This window comes from Psammomys obesus, unplaced genomic scaffold (assembly GCF_907164565.1).
Source record: "Psammomys obesus unplaced genomic scaffold, mPsaObe1.curated_primary_1811, whole genome shotgun sequence".
NCBI classification, from domain to species: domain Eukaryota; kingdom Metazoa; phylum Chordata; class Mammalia; order Rodentia; family Muridae; genus Psammomys; species Psammomys obesus.
In genome coordinates, this window is record NW_026596445.1 from 3,478,622 (window position 1) to 3,494,903 (window position 16,282).

The following is a 16,282-nucleotide window of genomic DNA, read 5'->3' on the forward strand; positions in this document are numbered from 1 at the left end:
ACATGAAAGGAGGGGGAGAATGAAAGACCTGTAGGGGACAGGAACTCCACAATAGGAGCAACAGAACCAAAAAATCTGGTCACAGGGGACTTCTGTGAGACTGATACTCCAAAAACCGACCATTCATGGAGACAACTTAGAACCCCTCCACAGAAGTAGCCTTTAGTAGCTCAGTGTCCAAGAGGGTTCCCTAATAAAAGAAACAGGGACTGTGTCTGACATGAACTCATGGACTTGCTCTTTGATCACCTCCACATGATGGGGGAGCAGCCTTACCAGTCCACAGAGTAAGGCAATGAACAAGCCCTGATGAGACATAGTAGAGTAGGGTCAGATGGAAGGGAGGAGGACCTACCCTATCATTGGACTGGGGGAGGGGCATAGGAGAAGTAGAGGGATGGAGGGTAGGGGTGGGAGGACTTGGGTGAGGGGCTACATTTGGGATACAAAGTGAATAAACTTTATAAAAATTAAAAAGGAAACAAGAAATTTAGAAAATAATAAAAACATATTTTAACACTATATTTTCCACCAAGCTAGACAATCTAAAAAAAATGGATAAACTTCTCAGTACATCTCACTAACATTAAATTAAAATAAAATATTAAAATTAAATAGACTCATAATATGTAGTAGAAGCAGTAATTAAAAATCACCCAAATAAACTGTATTGTTGCCAATCCAGTGAGAGTCCTAGGGATAAAATGCAGTCAGGTTTGAGAGAAAGTGTCTTTACCCACTAAGCCATCTCACTTTTCCCTCTCAGTTTTTATTTTATTTATATTAAGCACTATTTCTTGCTATAGACACATGTAGCATTGCCATGCATTCCTTTGTACTAATGTAGTGTCCTCTGTGTAGAAAATGTTGCCTTGGGTTTTATGTTATCTGATATTAATAAAAAAAACTATTGTTACAAAATTACTTTCATTATATTTTTATTTTTCATATCATGTAAGTTTCTTAGATCCATGCAATTTTTTTGTGTTCTTTTTTTTTATTAATTACACTTTATTCATTTTGTATCCCCCCATAAGCCCCTCCCTCCTCCCCTGCCGATCCCACCCTCCCTCCCCTTTCTGCATGCATGCCACTCCCCAAGTCCACTGATAGGGGAGGTCCTCCTCTCCTTCTTTCTGATCTTAGTCTATCAGTTCTCATCAAAAGTGGCTGCATTGTCCTCTACTGTGGCCTGGTAAGGCTGCTCCCCCCTCAGGGGGAAGTGATCAACGAGCAGGCCAATCAGATTATGTCAGAGGCAGTCCCTCTTCCCATTACTATGGAACCCACTTGGACACTGAACTTCCATGGGCTACACCTGTGAGGGGTTCCAGGTCATCTCCACAAATAGTCCTTGGTTGGAGTATGAGTCTCTGGGAAGTTCCCTGTGTTCACATTATCTTGTTCTGTTGCTCTGCTTGTGGAGTTCCCGTTCCCTCCAGCTCTTACTATTTCCCACTTCTTACATAAAATTCCATTCACTCTGCCCATCAGTTGGCCATCAGGCTCAGCATCTGCTTTGACAGTCTATACTGCAGAAGCTTTCAGAGGCCCTCTGTGGCAGGTTTCAAGGTTGTTTCCTGTTTTCTTCTGGCTTTCAGAGGCCCTCTGTAGCAGGTTCCGAGGTTGTTTCCTATTTTCGTTTTCTTCTGATGTCCATCCTCTTTGCCTTTCAGGATGGGGATTGAACATTTTAGTTAGGGTCCTCTCTTTTGCTTAGTTTGTTTAGATGTACAGATTTTAGTGGGTTTATTCTATATTGTATGTTTATATGAGTGAGTATATACCGTGGGTGTCTTTGTGCTTCTGGGTCAACTCACTCAGGATGATCCTTTCCAGGTCCCACCATTTACCTGCAAATTTCATGATTTCCTTATTTTTCATTGCTGAGTAATACTCCATTGTATAGATGTACCACAGTTTCTGCATCCATTCTTCAGTTGAGGGGCATCTGGGTTGTTTCCAGCTTCTGACTATTACAAATAAAGCTGCTACAAACATGGTTGAACAAATGTCCTTGTTGTGTACTTGCGCCTCTTTTGGGTATATGCCTAGGAGTGGTATGGCTGGATCTTGAGGAAGCACTATTCCTAGTTGTCTGAGAAAGCGCCAGATTGATTTCCAGAGTGGTTGTACCAGTTTACATTCCCACCAGCAGTGGAGAAGGGTTCCCCTTTCTCCACAACCTCTCCAGCATGTGTTGTCCCTTGAGATTTTCATCTTGGCCATTCTGATGGGTGTAAGGTGAAATCTCAGGGTTGTTTTGATTTGCATTTCCCTAATGGCTAATGAGGTTGAGCATTTCTTTAAGTGCTTCTCTGCCATTCGATATTCCTCTGCAGAGAATTCTCTCTTTAGCTCTGTTCCCCATTTTTTAAGTGGATTACTTGGTTTGTTGCTTTTCAGCTTGTTTAGTTCTTTATATATATTGGATATGAGTCCTCTGTCAGATAGAGGGTTGGTGATGATTCTTTCCCAATCTGTAGGCAGTCGCTTTGTTTTGATGACGGTGTCCTTTGCTTTACAGAAGCTTTTCAATTTCATGAGGTCCCATTTATTGATTGTTGCTCTTAGAGCCTGTGCTGTTGGTGTTCTGTTCAGGAAGTTTTCTCCTGTACCAATGAGTTCTAGGGTATTCCCAACTTTTTTTTTCTAGCCGATTTAATGTGTCTGGTTTTATGTTGAGGTCTTTGATCCACTTGGACTTCAGTTTTGTGCAGGGTGATAAGTATGGATCTATTTGCATTTTTCTACATGTAGACATCCAGTTGGACCAGCACCATTTGTTAAAGATGCTATCTTTTTTCCATTATATGGTTTTGGCATCTTTGTCAAAAATCAGGTGTCCGTAAGTGTGTGGGTTTATTTCTGGGTCTTCTGTTCGATTCCATTGATCCACCATTCTGTTTCTATGCCAGTACCATGCAGTTTTTATAACTGTTGCCCTATAGTACAGCTTGAGATCAGGGATGGAGATACCTCCAGAAGATCTTTTATTGTAGAGGATTGTTTTAGCAATTCTCGGTTTCTTGTTATTCCATACGAAGTTGAGAATTTTTCTTTCCAGGTCTGTAAAGAATTGTGTTGGCAATTTGATGGGAATTGCATTAAATCTGTAGATTGCTTTTGGTAAGATGGCCATTTTTACTATGTTAATCCTGCCAAGCCATGAGCATGGGAGATCTTTCCATCTTCTCATATCTTCCTCTAATTCTTTCTTCAGAGACTTGAAATTTTTTTCATACAAGTCTTTGACTTGCTTGGTTAGGGTTACGCCAAGGTACTTTATGTCATTTGTGGCTATTGTGAATGGTGTTGTTTCTCTAATTTCTTTCTCAGCCCTTTTGTCTTTTGTATACAGGAGTGCTACTGATTTTTTTGAGTTAATTTTATATCCAGCCACTTTGCTGAAGGTGTTTATCAGCTGTAGGAGTTCCCTGGTAGAGTTTTTGGGGTCACTCATATATACTATCATATCATCTGCAAATAGTGATAATTTGACTTCTTCCTTTCCCATCTGTATCCCCTTGATCTACTTCGACTGTCTTATTGCTCTAGCAAGGACTTCCAGCACTATGTTGAAGAGATAAGGAGACAGTGGGCAGCCTTGTCTTGTCCCTGATTTCAGAGGGATTGCTTTAAGTTTCTCTCCGTTCAGTTTGATGTTGGCTATAGGCTTGCTGTATATCGCCTTTACTATGTTTAGATATGTGCCTTGTATCCCTGATCTCTCCAGTACTTTAAACATGAATGGATGTTGGATTTTGTCAAATGCTTTTTCAGCATCTAGGGAGATTATCATGTGGTTTTTTTCTTTCAGTTTGTTAATATGGTGGATCACATTGATGGATTTCCTTATATTGAACCACCCCTGCATACCTGGGATGAAGCCTACTTGGTCATAGTGGATAATATCTTTGATGTGTTCTTGGATCCGGTTTGCAAGTATTTTGTTAAGTATTTTTGCATCAATGTTCATAAGGGAGATTGGCCTGAAATTCTCTTTCTTTGTTGAGTCTTTGTGAGGTTTAGGTACCAAGGTGATTGTGGCTTCATAGAATGAGTTTGGTAATGTTCCTTCTGTTTCTATTTTGTGGAATAGTTTGAAGAGAATTAGAGTTAGCTCTTCTTTGAAGGTCTGGTAGAATTCTGCGCTGAAGCCATCTGCTACTGGGCTTTTTTTGGATGGGAGACTTTTGATGACTGCTTCTATTTCTTTGGGGGATATAGGACTATTTAGTTGATTTACCTGGTCCTGATTCAGCTTTGGTGAGTCAAATCGATCAAGAAAATTGTCCATTTCATTTAGATTTTCAAATTTTGTGGCATATAGACTTTTGAAGTAAGTCCTAATGATTGTTTGGATTTCCTCAGTGTCTGTAGTTATGTCCCCCCTTTCATTTCTGATTTTGTTGATTTGGGTGGTGTCTCTGTGCCTTTTAGTTAGCTTGGCTAAGGGTTTGTCAATCTTGTTGATTTTCTCAAAGAACCAGCTCTTGGTTTCATTGATTCTTTGAATTGTTTTATTTGTTTCTAATTGATTGATTTCAGCCCTGAGTTTGATTATTTCCAGCCGTCTACTCCTTTTTGGTGTGTCTGCTTCTTCTTTTTCTAGGGTTTTTAAGTGGACCATTAAGTTGCTTGAATGAGCTGTCTCGACTTTCTTCTTGAAGGCACTTAGTGCTATGAACTTTCCTCTTAGCACTGCTTTCATTGTGTCCCACAAGTTAGGGTATGTTGTGTCTTCATTTTCATTGAGTTCTAGAAAGGCTTTAATTTCTTTCTTTATTTCTTCCCTGACCCAGCTGTCATTTAGTAACAAGTTGTTCAGTTTCCATGAGTGTGTAGGCTTTTTGCTATTTCTGTTGTTGTTGAAGTCCAGCTTTATTCCATGGTGATCAGACAGGATACAAGGGATTATTTCAGTCTTCTTGTATCTGTTGAGGCTTGCTTTGTGACCAACTATATGGTCTATTTTGGAGAAGGTTGCATGAGGTGCTGAGAAGAAGGTAAATTCTTTTGTGTTTGGGTGCAAAGTTCTGTAGATGTCTGTGAGGTCCATTTGATTCATGACCTCTGTCAGAGATATTGTTTCTTTGTTTAATTTCTGTTTTGTTGACCTGTCCTTTGTTGAGAGTGGGGTGTTGAAGTCTCCCACTATTAATGTGTGGGGATCTATATGTGGTTTAAATTTATCAATGTTTCTTTTACAAATGTGGGTGCTCTTGTATTTGGGGCATAGATGTTCAGGATTGTGATGTCTTCCTGGTGGAATTTTCCCTTGATGAATATGAAATGTCCTTCCTCATCTCTTTTTATTAATTTTGGTTGAAAGTCTATTTTATCAGATATTAGAATGGCTACTCCTGCTTGTCTCTTGGGTCCATTTGCTTGGAAAGTCATCTTCCAACCTTTTACCCTCAGGTAATGTCTATCTTTGTGTCTTAGGTGTGTTTCTTGTATGCAACAGATTGCTGGGTTTTGTTTACGTATCCATTCTGTTAATCTGTGTCTTTTTACTGGAGAGTTGAGTCCATTGATGTTGAGAGAGATTAATGACCAGTGGCTGTTAGATCCTTTGATTTTGATGTTGGCTGTGTTCATAAGTTTGTGTGCTTGGTTGCTTTTTGTTTTGCTGTAGTAAGGTTAATTATTTCCTGTGTTTTCTTGACAGAAGCTAATTTTCTTGGGTTGTATTTTCCCTTCCAGTGTCTTCTGTAATGCTGGATTTGTGTGTAGGTATTGTTGAAATTTGTTTTTGTCATTGAATATCTTGTTTTTTCCGTCTATGAGGACTGAGAGTTTTGCAGGGTATAGTAGCCTGGGTTGACACCTGTGTTCACTTAAGGTCTGCATGATATCTGTCCAGGCCCTTCTGGCTTTCATAGTTTCTGTTGAAAAGTCAGGTGTGATTCTAATGGGTTTGCCATTATATGTTACTTGGCCTTTTTCCCTTGCAGCTTTTAGTATTTTTTCTTTGTTCTGTATACTTCCTGTTTTGATTATTATGTGGCGGGAGGATTTTCTTTTCTGGTCAATTTGTTGGGTGTTCTGTAGGCCTCATGTATCCTTATTGGCTTCTCCTTTAACTTGGGGAAATTTTCTTCAATGATTTTGTTGAAAATATTTTCTGGGCCTTGGAGAAGGGAGTCTTCTTTTTCTTCTATTCCTATTATTCTTAGGTTTTGTCTTTTCATATTGTCTTGGATTTCTTGGACGGTCTGTGTCAGGAATTTTTTGGATTTAACATTTTCTTTGACAGATACATCGATTTCTTCCATTGTATCTTCTACACCTGAGATTCTTTCTTCCATTTCTTGTATTCTGTTGGTTATGCTTACCTCTGTAGTTCCTGTTTTCGTCCCTAAATTTTTCCTCTCCATTATTTCCTCCATTTGTGTTTTCTTTAATTTTTCTAGTTCTATCTTCAGGTCTTGAGTTGTTTTGTTGACTTCCTTCACCTGTCTGCTTGTATTTTCCTCTTTTTCTTTTAGTTCCTTCAACTCTGTCTCTTTTATTTCTTTCAGTGATTTAATTATTTCTTCTCTGAAGGCCACAAGCTGTTTGGCTGCATCTTCCCGTATTTCTTCACGGATGGCCCTAATTTGCTTGTCTTTATCTTCCTCCATTTCTTTATGGGTAGCCATGATCTGTTTGGTTTTATCTTCCTCTAATTCTTTACGTATTTTATCTGTTTCCTCTATTATTCTCTTCATCAACATAGATGTAAGGTCATCTTCTTGATTTTCTATTATGCTGCATTGTTCAGGGCTGTTCGCCCCTGGATGGCTGGGTTCTGGAGATGCCATATTGCTCTGTCTTTTGTTGGTTGAGCCTTTACGCTGACCTCTACCCATTGGGCTGATTTAGGTTTTGGCTGTTAGTTTCTGTGCTTCCTGGAGTCCTGAGGTAGGGAGTATCCCCTTGGCTGGAAGATGATTTTTCCTGAAGGAGTCCTTCTCTGCTTTTTGGTTATGGTCACTGTATGGCCAGTGTTTCTCCGGAGTTGCCACTGCTCACTTCAGGTTTATAGCCCTGAGTAGTAGCTGTGGTCTATGTTAGGCAGGGGGGGATCTCCTCTTACCCATAAAATTTCTCAAGACAGCAGCCCCACTGCTGGGTTTCTTCTTATAAATTTAGTGTGCTGCTGCTCACTAAATTTCCATGTACAGTCCTCTTGAAGAGACTGCTGATTCCCTAGCTATGGGGTTTTCTCCCAACAGGGAAACTCAGTCTGTTATCCTGGGGTGCACAGTTCTGTCTGAGAAAGTGGGAGGTGCACTCAGCAAGTCTCTGGGACAAAGGCTGATTGCTCTGCTCTGGACCTGGAGAATGTGCACCTAGGTTGAGTTGGCACCTGGGGGCACTGCTCTGGTCTGGAGGCTGGGTGCCTCACTCTGGACCAGAAGCTGTGTGTTTCTGTCTGGGATGGCGGCTGTAGGTACCGCTCTGGTCCAGACGCTGTGTGTGCAGCCCCCCTGAAGGATCAGGGATTCCTACAGTTTTGGCAGTCCAGCCAGGGACAACTGGCCGATCCCTGGCACAGTATCTGAGGGCTGCTGTAATGGCTCTTCGGCTCCTGCAGGTCCGAGGATGCAGCTGTGTGTCCCAGTGCCCCAGGGGAACGCAACAATGGCGGCAGAGCACAGCACTTCTGCCTGCACTAGAGTCTGCGTGAGTCCAGGAAGTGTTTTGGTGCTGGGTGTCCTAAGCGTTAGAGCTGCTGACCCCCTCCGCTGGGGGTTTCCTCCTGCCAGAGACACGCAGCCTGGTGCCCTGTTGCCCTGGTGCCCACAGTTCTATCTGAGGCGGCGAATCAAGCGCGCAGGCAGGGCTCAGTGCAGGCAGGCGCCTTTGTCCCTCCGGCTCTGGGTCCGGGCTGGCTCCTGGGGCACCCGCGGAACCCGAGTCTTTTCCAGGGGATGTCTGGGTAACCTGGGGTCGGTCCCAATTGTTTCCTGCTCCGTGGGGTTATCTCTCGACTGGGAAATCCAGTCTATGGTGTTGTGGGCCCACAGTTCAGTCTGGGACCGTGACCAGATTGCACTGGCGGGTAGCTCTGGGCTGGCGACCAAGCGCCTGGCGGAACGGGGATCTCTTCCGCGGTTTTTCCGGGTGAGTTAAAGCTGATCGAATCCCCCACTGTGGGGTATCCTCTCACCTGAGAAACACAACCACTTGTGTTTTATGGCCGCGAGTTCTGATTGCTGGTCACTGTGCCAATCCTGCTGTGCTGCTCCTCAGAATGAGAGTCCTCCCGGCGCTGCCATCTTGCCCGGCCTCCTCCATGCAATTTTTTTATATTACATTTAATCTATTCTACCAATTTAAAATTTTAATCAATGTATTTTGGAAAATCATTTTAGGATAACTATCATCATTTAAATATATATATTTTAATTAAAATTTAATTATATAACTTCTTCATTAATTTTCTTCCCTCTATAACTTTCTAAGCTATCCCTCTCCAACGAATTTTGTTTCTGAAAAGAAAATCACAGATATTGACTGAGAACAGTAATGAACCTCATATTGACATCATACTTTGATTTTTTTCCCTCCATACAATTTCCATAAGTTCTTTCCTCTCCTGTAGGCTTCTTCCATTTCCAAATAAGCTTTACTTATTTTAAATGTTAGAGTTAAAAGCTTATTGAATCTGTTCTTCTTATTTCCTCATGTCTTCTTATTTTGGAACTCAAATTATGATTTTTTGTTTTTGTTTTTGGTTCTGTTTTGGATTTTTGAGAAAGGGTTTCTCTGTATAGTCTTGACAGTCTTGGACTTGCTTTGCAGACCAAGCTGGCTCAAAACTCTCAGAAATCCATCTGCCTCTGCCCTCCCAAGTACTGGATTACAACTGTGCACCACTGTGCCCAGTGGTGTGACTCTTTTTATTTTAATATTTTATTAAATTTAATTTGTATTATTTTTCACAATTTATTCATTATATATCCTAATTGAAGCCCCTTCTCTCAGCTCCTTCCAGTCCCTCCCTCTCTCACTTTTTAGCCATATCCCCTTCCCCTAGTCCACTAAAGGGGGAGTTCTCCACCAATTCTATCTGTCCATAGCTTGGTAAGTCTTAACAAGACTGCCTGGATCCTCTTCCTCTGTGGACTGTCAAGGCTGTATCACCAGGGGCGAGCAATCAAAGAGAAGTCAACCAAGTTCATGATAGAGACAGCCTCTTCTCTCCTCACTGGGATATCTACATGTAGAATGAGCCACATTTGAGCAGGTGTTCTAGGTCCTCTCCATGCATGGTCCTCTGTTGGTGCATCAGACTCTTAAGGAACCTCTGGGCTCAGATCCTTTAGCTTTGTTGGTTTCCTTGTAGGGCTCCTGAGTGAGACTCTTTTTAAAATGTCCTTGGCACCCCACTTATAGAACTCAGTTTAAAGAAGCAGCTTTTTTCCCCCCAGATATTCTTTTATTTCAAAGCACAAAGAAGAAATTAAAAGGGACTCAAACAACTAAAGAAGTATGTTTAAAACTGTCCCTCAGAACTCATTCTTTATTATTTCTATATTAATTATACTTCATGAACCTGGTAGTCCTAAATTTTAAAGTGTGGCAACAAGCAAAACTCTGGTGATATAGGACATATGTGTAAGGACAGGGAACATATACTTAAGATGAGGGGTCTGGAGAGACCATTTAACATTTAAAACTGCTTGTTGATTTTGCAAAGGACTTGGGTTCATTTATAAGCAATTGTGTTGTTGGGGGGCTAAAAATTGCCTACAATTCTAGGTACAAGATTTCAGTGCACCGTGTTTTCTTTCCTGCTGCCATGCTCCCCATCATAATCATCATGTATTCTAAGCATGTAAAACTATATTAGTCACCCCTAAAAAAAACAAAAAACCTTTCTTTTATAATTTGCTTTGGTCACTGTGTCTTATCACAGCAAGATGAAAGCAACTAATACAGAAGTTAGTATCAGAAAGTAGTCTATTAATGAGACAGACATTACCTGATTGGTCTTTTTGATTGTATTTTGAGGTCTTATGTTTTGTTTCTGTGACAGACATTGGGACTATGTGCTAGAGATGCTATGGAGCTGTTTATGCATGGTTTAATAGGCCATCTTAGGAAGTAAGAGTTTAGAAAGCAGTTGCACTCCTAGCTATGTATCTGAAAGATGCTCAACTATACAACAAGGACATTTACTCAAATATGTTCCTAGCAGATTTATTCATAATATCCAGAATCTGGAAACAGCCTAGATATCGTTCAACTGAAGAATGGATACAGAAATTGTGGTGCATTTACACAACGGCATACTACTCAGTTATTTAAAAAAAGAAAAAAGAAATCATGAAATTTGCGGACAAATGGATGGAACTAGAAAAGATCATCCTGACTGAGATAACCCACTATTAGAAAGACACACACTGTATGTACTCACTTATAAGTGGATATTAGCTATGTAATATAGGATAAAAGTATCTACAGAACATTTCACCCAAACAAAAAAAATGTACCTTCTCAGCACCTCATGGAACAATCTCAAAAACTTACCACATACTAAATCACAAAGCAACTCTCAACATATGTAAGAAATTTGAAATAGCACCATGTCCTGTCAGACAACCATGGATTAAACTGGATATGGACAACAGAAGGAACAGAAAGCTTATCTACTCATGGAAACTGAACAACACCCCATTCAACAAATTTATGGTAAGGGCAGAAAAAAAGAAAGAAAGTAAAGACTTCCTAGAATTCAATAAAAATGAGTGTACAACACACAAAAACTTATGGGAATCATTGAAAGTAATACAATGAAGGAAGTTCATTGCACTAATTGCCTTTCAAAAAAATTGGAGAGATCTCTTACTAGATACTTGACAGCTCACCTAAAAGCACTAGAACAAAACAAAGACAAAAAGGAAATATACTTAATGGGAGTAGACAGCAAGAAATAATGAAATTTTATTTCTGTAATATAGAAACACAGAAAATAATACAAAGAATCAATGAAACTTAGAGTTTTTTTTTTCAGAAAATCAACAAGATTAAAAAACTTAAATTAAAAAAAGGACAGAGAAAAAAATATCCAAACTAACAATATCAGAAATAAAAGGGAAGATATAACAACAGACACCAAGGAAATCCAAGAGAAGGAGTGATGGTTCCACATACAAAACTCTGTCAATATAATCAACCCACATAAAGAAACAAAAACAAACAAACAAAAAAAAGAAATCACATGTTCATTTTACTAGATGCTGAAAAAGCTTTTGAGAAAATCCAACACCTCTTCATGATAAAAATCTTGGCGACATCAGGGATACAAGGGACATGCATAATAAAGGTAATGCACAGCAAGTCTACAGCCAACATAAAATTAAATGGAAAGAAACACGATGCAATTCTTCTAAAACCAAAAACAGAATAAGGTGGTTCTTTCTCTCCATATCTACTCAATATAGTGCTTAAAGTTCTAGCTGGAGCAATAAGACAACTCAAGGAGATAAATAGGATAAAACTTGGAAAGAAAGACCTCAAAGTATCTCTATTTGCATATGATGTGATAGTATACATACATATCCCCAAAATTCTACTAGGGAATACATAGAGCTGATAAACATTTTCAGAGAAGTGGCGGGAAACAAGATTATTTCAATAATCAGTATACCTCTTGTGTACAAATCACAAATGGGCTGCTAAAAAATTAAAAACAACACCCTTCACAAAAGCCATAAGTAATATAAAAATTCCTGTGGTAATTCTAGGCAAGCAAATGAATACCTCTATGATAAAAATTTCAAATTATTGAAGAAGAAAGTTCAACAAAAATAACAGAATATGGAAAGATCTTCTACACTCATGGATCAATGGGATTAACACAGTAAAAATGGACATCCTAGCAACAGCAATCACAGATTCAATGTAATTCCCAACAAAATTCCAACACAGTTCATTACAGATGTTGAAAGAACAACATTAAATCTCATACGAAATAACAAAAACTCTGGATAGCAAAAACAATCCAAGGTTATCTAATACAATAAAAGAACTTCCAGAGGTATCACCAACACTGATCTCAAGCTGTACTGTAGAACTGTAGTAATGAAAATTGTATGGTATTGGCACACACACACATGAAAGACATGCTGATTAATGGAACTGAATAGAAATCCAAGGCATAAATCCATCTACCTATGGACTCCTGACTATTGATTTTTTTAAAAGGCCAGAAATATACAATGGAATAAAGAAAGTACCTTCAACAAACAGTGTTGGATATTTGTGTGTAGGAGAATGCAAATAGTCCCATACCTATCACATGGCACAAAACTCAAGTCCAAGTGGATCAAAAACCTCAACATAAAATCAGACAACCTGAACCTGATAGAAGAGAAACTGGGGAACAGTTTTGAATACACTGACACAGGAAAAAACAACAACAAGAAAACTTCCCGAGTGGAACACCAAGAGCACAGGCACAAAGATCAACAGTTTATGAATGGCACTACATGAAATAGAAATCTTGTGTAATGCAAAGGAAACCATCAGTCAGACAAAGTAGCTGTCTGTAGATTGCAAATTTTTTTCACCAACTCAACATCTGATAGAGGGCTGATTTCCAAAATATATAAGGAACTCAAGAAACTAGACATTGACAAACTAAGTAACCCAAGTTAAAAATAGTGTAGAAATCTAAACACAGAATTCTCAACAGAGGAATCTCAAATGCCAGAGAAATATTTAAAAAAAATAGTCAACATTCTTACCCAACAGGGTAATGTAAATCAAAATGAATTTGAGATTCCTTTTATACCTGTCAGAATACCTGTAATGTAAATCAAAATGAATTTGAGATTCCTTTTATACCTGTCAGAATAGCTAACTATGAAGTGACAGCCCATGCTGCTGATGATGTGAAGCAAAGGAAACACTCCTCCATTGCTGGTGGGAGTTCAAATTAGTACAGCCACCTTACAAATCAGTTTGGCAGTTTTTCAGAAAATTAAGAATAGTTATACCTTAAGAACCAAGTACATTACTACACTATATTGCATGGACACCTGCTCAACCATGTTAATCACAGCTGTATTCTCAACAGCCAGAAACTGGAAAGAACCTAGATATCCCTCAATCAAATAATGGATAAATAAACTGTGGTCCATTTACACAATGGAATACTACGCAGCTATTAAAAACAAGGAGAGCGTGCAATTTGCAGTCAAATGGGATGGAACTAGAAAATATCCTGAGTAAGGTAACCCATATCCAGAAAGATACACATGGTATATATTCACTTATAAGTGGATATTAACCATACAATACAGGATAACCATGCCACAAACCACAGACACAAAGAAGCCAAGGAAAGGCCAAGGGAGGATACTTGAATCTCACTCTGAAGTGGAAATAAAATACACATCTCAAGTAGATGAAGGGAGGGAATTGGGTGGGAGAGTCTTTGGGTAGGGTAATGGGCATGGGCATCGAGTCTGGGGGGAAAGGAGGGGGCAGGGAACGGGGAGAGAGAAAGGAAATTCTTGAAGGAAGGGAAGTGGAGGGGGTGCTCCTAGGAATCTGTGGGGCTGACCTTGACTGACTCCTCTAGCTACTGTAGACCAGGATCCTGAAGTGGTCACCTCGTGTAGCCAAATAGGGTTTCTAGTGCAGTTAAGGGGACACCAACCTACCCACAATACCTTTGACCCAAAATCTGTCATGCCTACAAGAAGTGTAGGGATAAAGTTGGAACAGAGATTGGCATAATGGCCATCCAGTGACTGGCACAACTCGAGACATGGAAGAGACACAACCCCTGACACTATTTTTTCTCTCTTTTAAAAATTTTTTATTAATTACAGTTTATTCACTTTGTATCCCCCCAGTAGATCCCTCCCTCCTCCCCTCCCAATCCCACCTTCCCTTCCCCTTCTCCACCTATGCCCCTCTGCAAGTCCACTGATAGGACTCCCCTGACACTATTAATGGCACTTTTCTGTGCTTTCAGACAGGAGCCTAACATAATTGTCTTCTCGGAGTCTTCACCCACGCAGCTGACGGAAAGAGATACAGAGACCCACTGCCAAAGAATAGGCAGAGATTGGGGAGTTTATGGAAGAGTGAGAGGAAGGATTGAGGGAATAGAAAGGGTCCAAGACACCACAAGAAGACCTACTAAGGAAACTAAGCTAGACCCAATAGAACTCATAGAGACAGAAGCACCAACCAAAGAGCATGATTGGGCTGGAATGAGCTCCCCTACACATGTGTAACAGATGTGCAACTTGGTCTTCATGTGGGCTCCTGAACAATCAGAGTAGGGGCTATCTCTGACTCTGTTTCTGCCTTTGGATACTTTTCCCCTAAGTGGGCTGCTTTGTCTAGCCTCATTGGAAAGGATGTGCTTAGTCCTGCTGCAACTTGATGTGCCACAGTGGGTTAGTACCCTTCTCTGAGGAGAAGGGGGGCAGTAATGGGAGAAGGGTGATGTGAGGGTGATATTGGTAGGAGAGAAAGAAGGGGTCTGTGATCAGGTTGTAAAGTGGTTAAGAAATAAATTAATGAAGAAAAATTGATGAGAGCTCATAGTAACAACTAACTATGGTATTGGAGATTTTCCATGAAAAGTTTATCTAATTATGGGACACTTTTCCCCATACTGCGTTGCCCTTTCAAAACTTATATGATGGTATGTGCCTGTTGTTGTAGCTTGTTCTGCTATGTCACATATTGACATTCACTCACTGATAGTGTGTTACTTCAGTATGCCAACTTTATGAAGAGAAATTGCAACATAAATTCATAAATGATATCATAAACAAAACAATATCATAAACAAAACAATATCATAAACAAAATGGACCTAACAGATAATTACAGAACATTTCACCCAAACACAAGAGACTATACTTCTTTTAAGGATAGTAAGTATAATTTGAGATATTTTCAATGGAAAATAATTCTTTGCTTTTCTAATTACTTCTTGACTATATTTTATTTAATAAATCTACCTGTAACTATAAATACAATTCTTCATATCTATACAGTTGTTCATTGGTGACTTTCAATTTTTTAATTATAATTTAAGACCTTTATTAACAGGTTCTTGCAGTTTGTTGACTTTTTAAATCAAGCTGTAAACTTATAAAAACTTTAAAAATGAAGTTCTTAAAAATCTCAACTTGGTCATATATGAAACAATTTTAAAAACATTAAAAGTGTATTGAGAAAAAGCAGACCTTTTTTATTTTTCCTTGAAAAAAAATACATGTTTGTCATTACCAAAAAGACATCTTTAGGTAAAAACAATAAAAACGCCATGCTGCATCGATAATTCAGATAGTTCTAGTGTATCTGTTCAATGGACAAAAAGCAAGCACTTAGGTCTTCAGCTCCAATCTTTGTTCATTTCTTATTGCTGCAATTTCATATTCATTTCTTCTTGTTGGATGACGAACCTGATGATGGTAGAGATGGTAAGCCACCATTTGCTCAGGCCTGACCTGCTCAGCTTCTGGAGCTGAAGAATTCTCAGCTGGTGCATCAGCTGCTTTTTTCTCTTTGCAGTCTTGTGGTTAGGGTTCCCTGGGGATCTGAGTCTGTCACTGAAGTTTCTGTGATACTGACATTGAGTTGGCTGCTGACCTTGGGTCTCATCTTGATTTTCCTTGTCCTTTTCATTGCCTTCCTAGGTTATATTTGATGAAGAGGGCCCCTGAGGAGATACATATTCTGTCTCACTGGTCTACCTTGCTCTCCTGTACCCTGGTTGTCAGCCCCTCCATTTCTTCTCCTTGTACAAGAGGGTTGGAATACTGTGGTTAACTCCCATAGGGTCTCTGAATGTAGTAAGGTGATAAGCTTTGCCTGCAATAGTGCCGGTACTGTTGAGCCTGGCCTTCAGGAGCACTTTCTGATCCCTCATTCTTTTCCTTATTCTCACTATTGTCGTAGTTTTGCTAGTAATTGTGTAGAGGACCCCTACGATCTGGATAGCATCTATAATGGTTACTGTCTGCTGTGTATTTATTACCTGGAACTGTAACTCCACCAGGGCCTGTAAGGTTTGCTGCCTCTGCTCCCTTTTCTCCTTCAACAATCAAACTCCTCAGTCTCTCCATCTCCAACACTGCGAAGGTATTTCCTAGGGTTATTCTTCCTTATGGCAGTCTCGTGTACAAATATGTCTTCCTTGGTGTCATTCCTGTTGATGAAACCGTATCCATTCCTTACATTGAACCATTTTACTATTCCCAAAACCTTCTTTTGGATGACCTTTTTTTTTATTTAAATTTATTTTTTTTAT

General features: G+C 39.6%; 1 pseudogene; it reads right to left on the reverse strand.

Annotated features, from left to right (window-relative positions):
* Positions 1-10,865: 10,865 nt before the first annotated feature.
* LOC129669856 (Y-box-binding protein 1-like) overlaps positions 10,866-16,282 on the reverse strand; it is a 109,623-nt pseudogene continuing 104,206 nt past the window's right edge.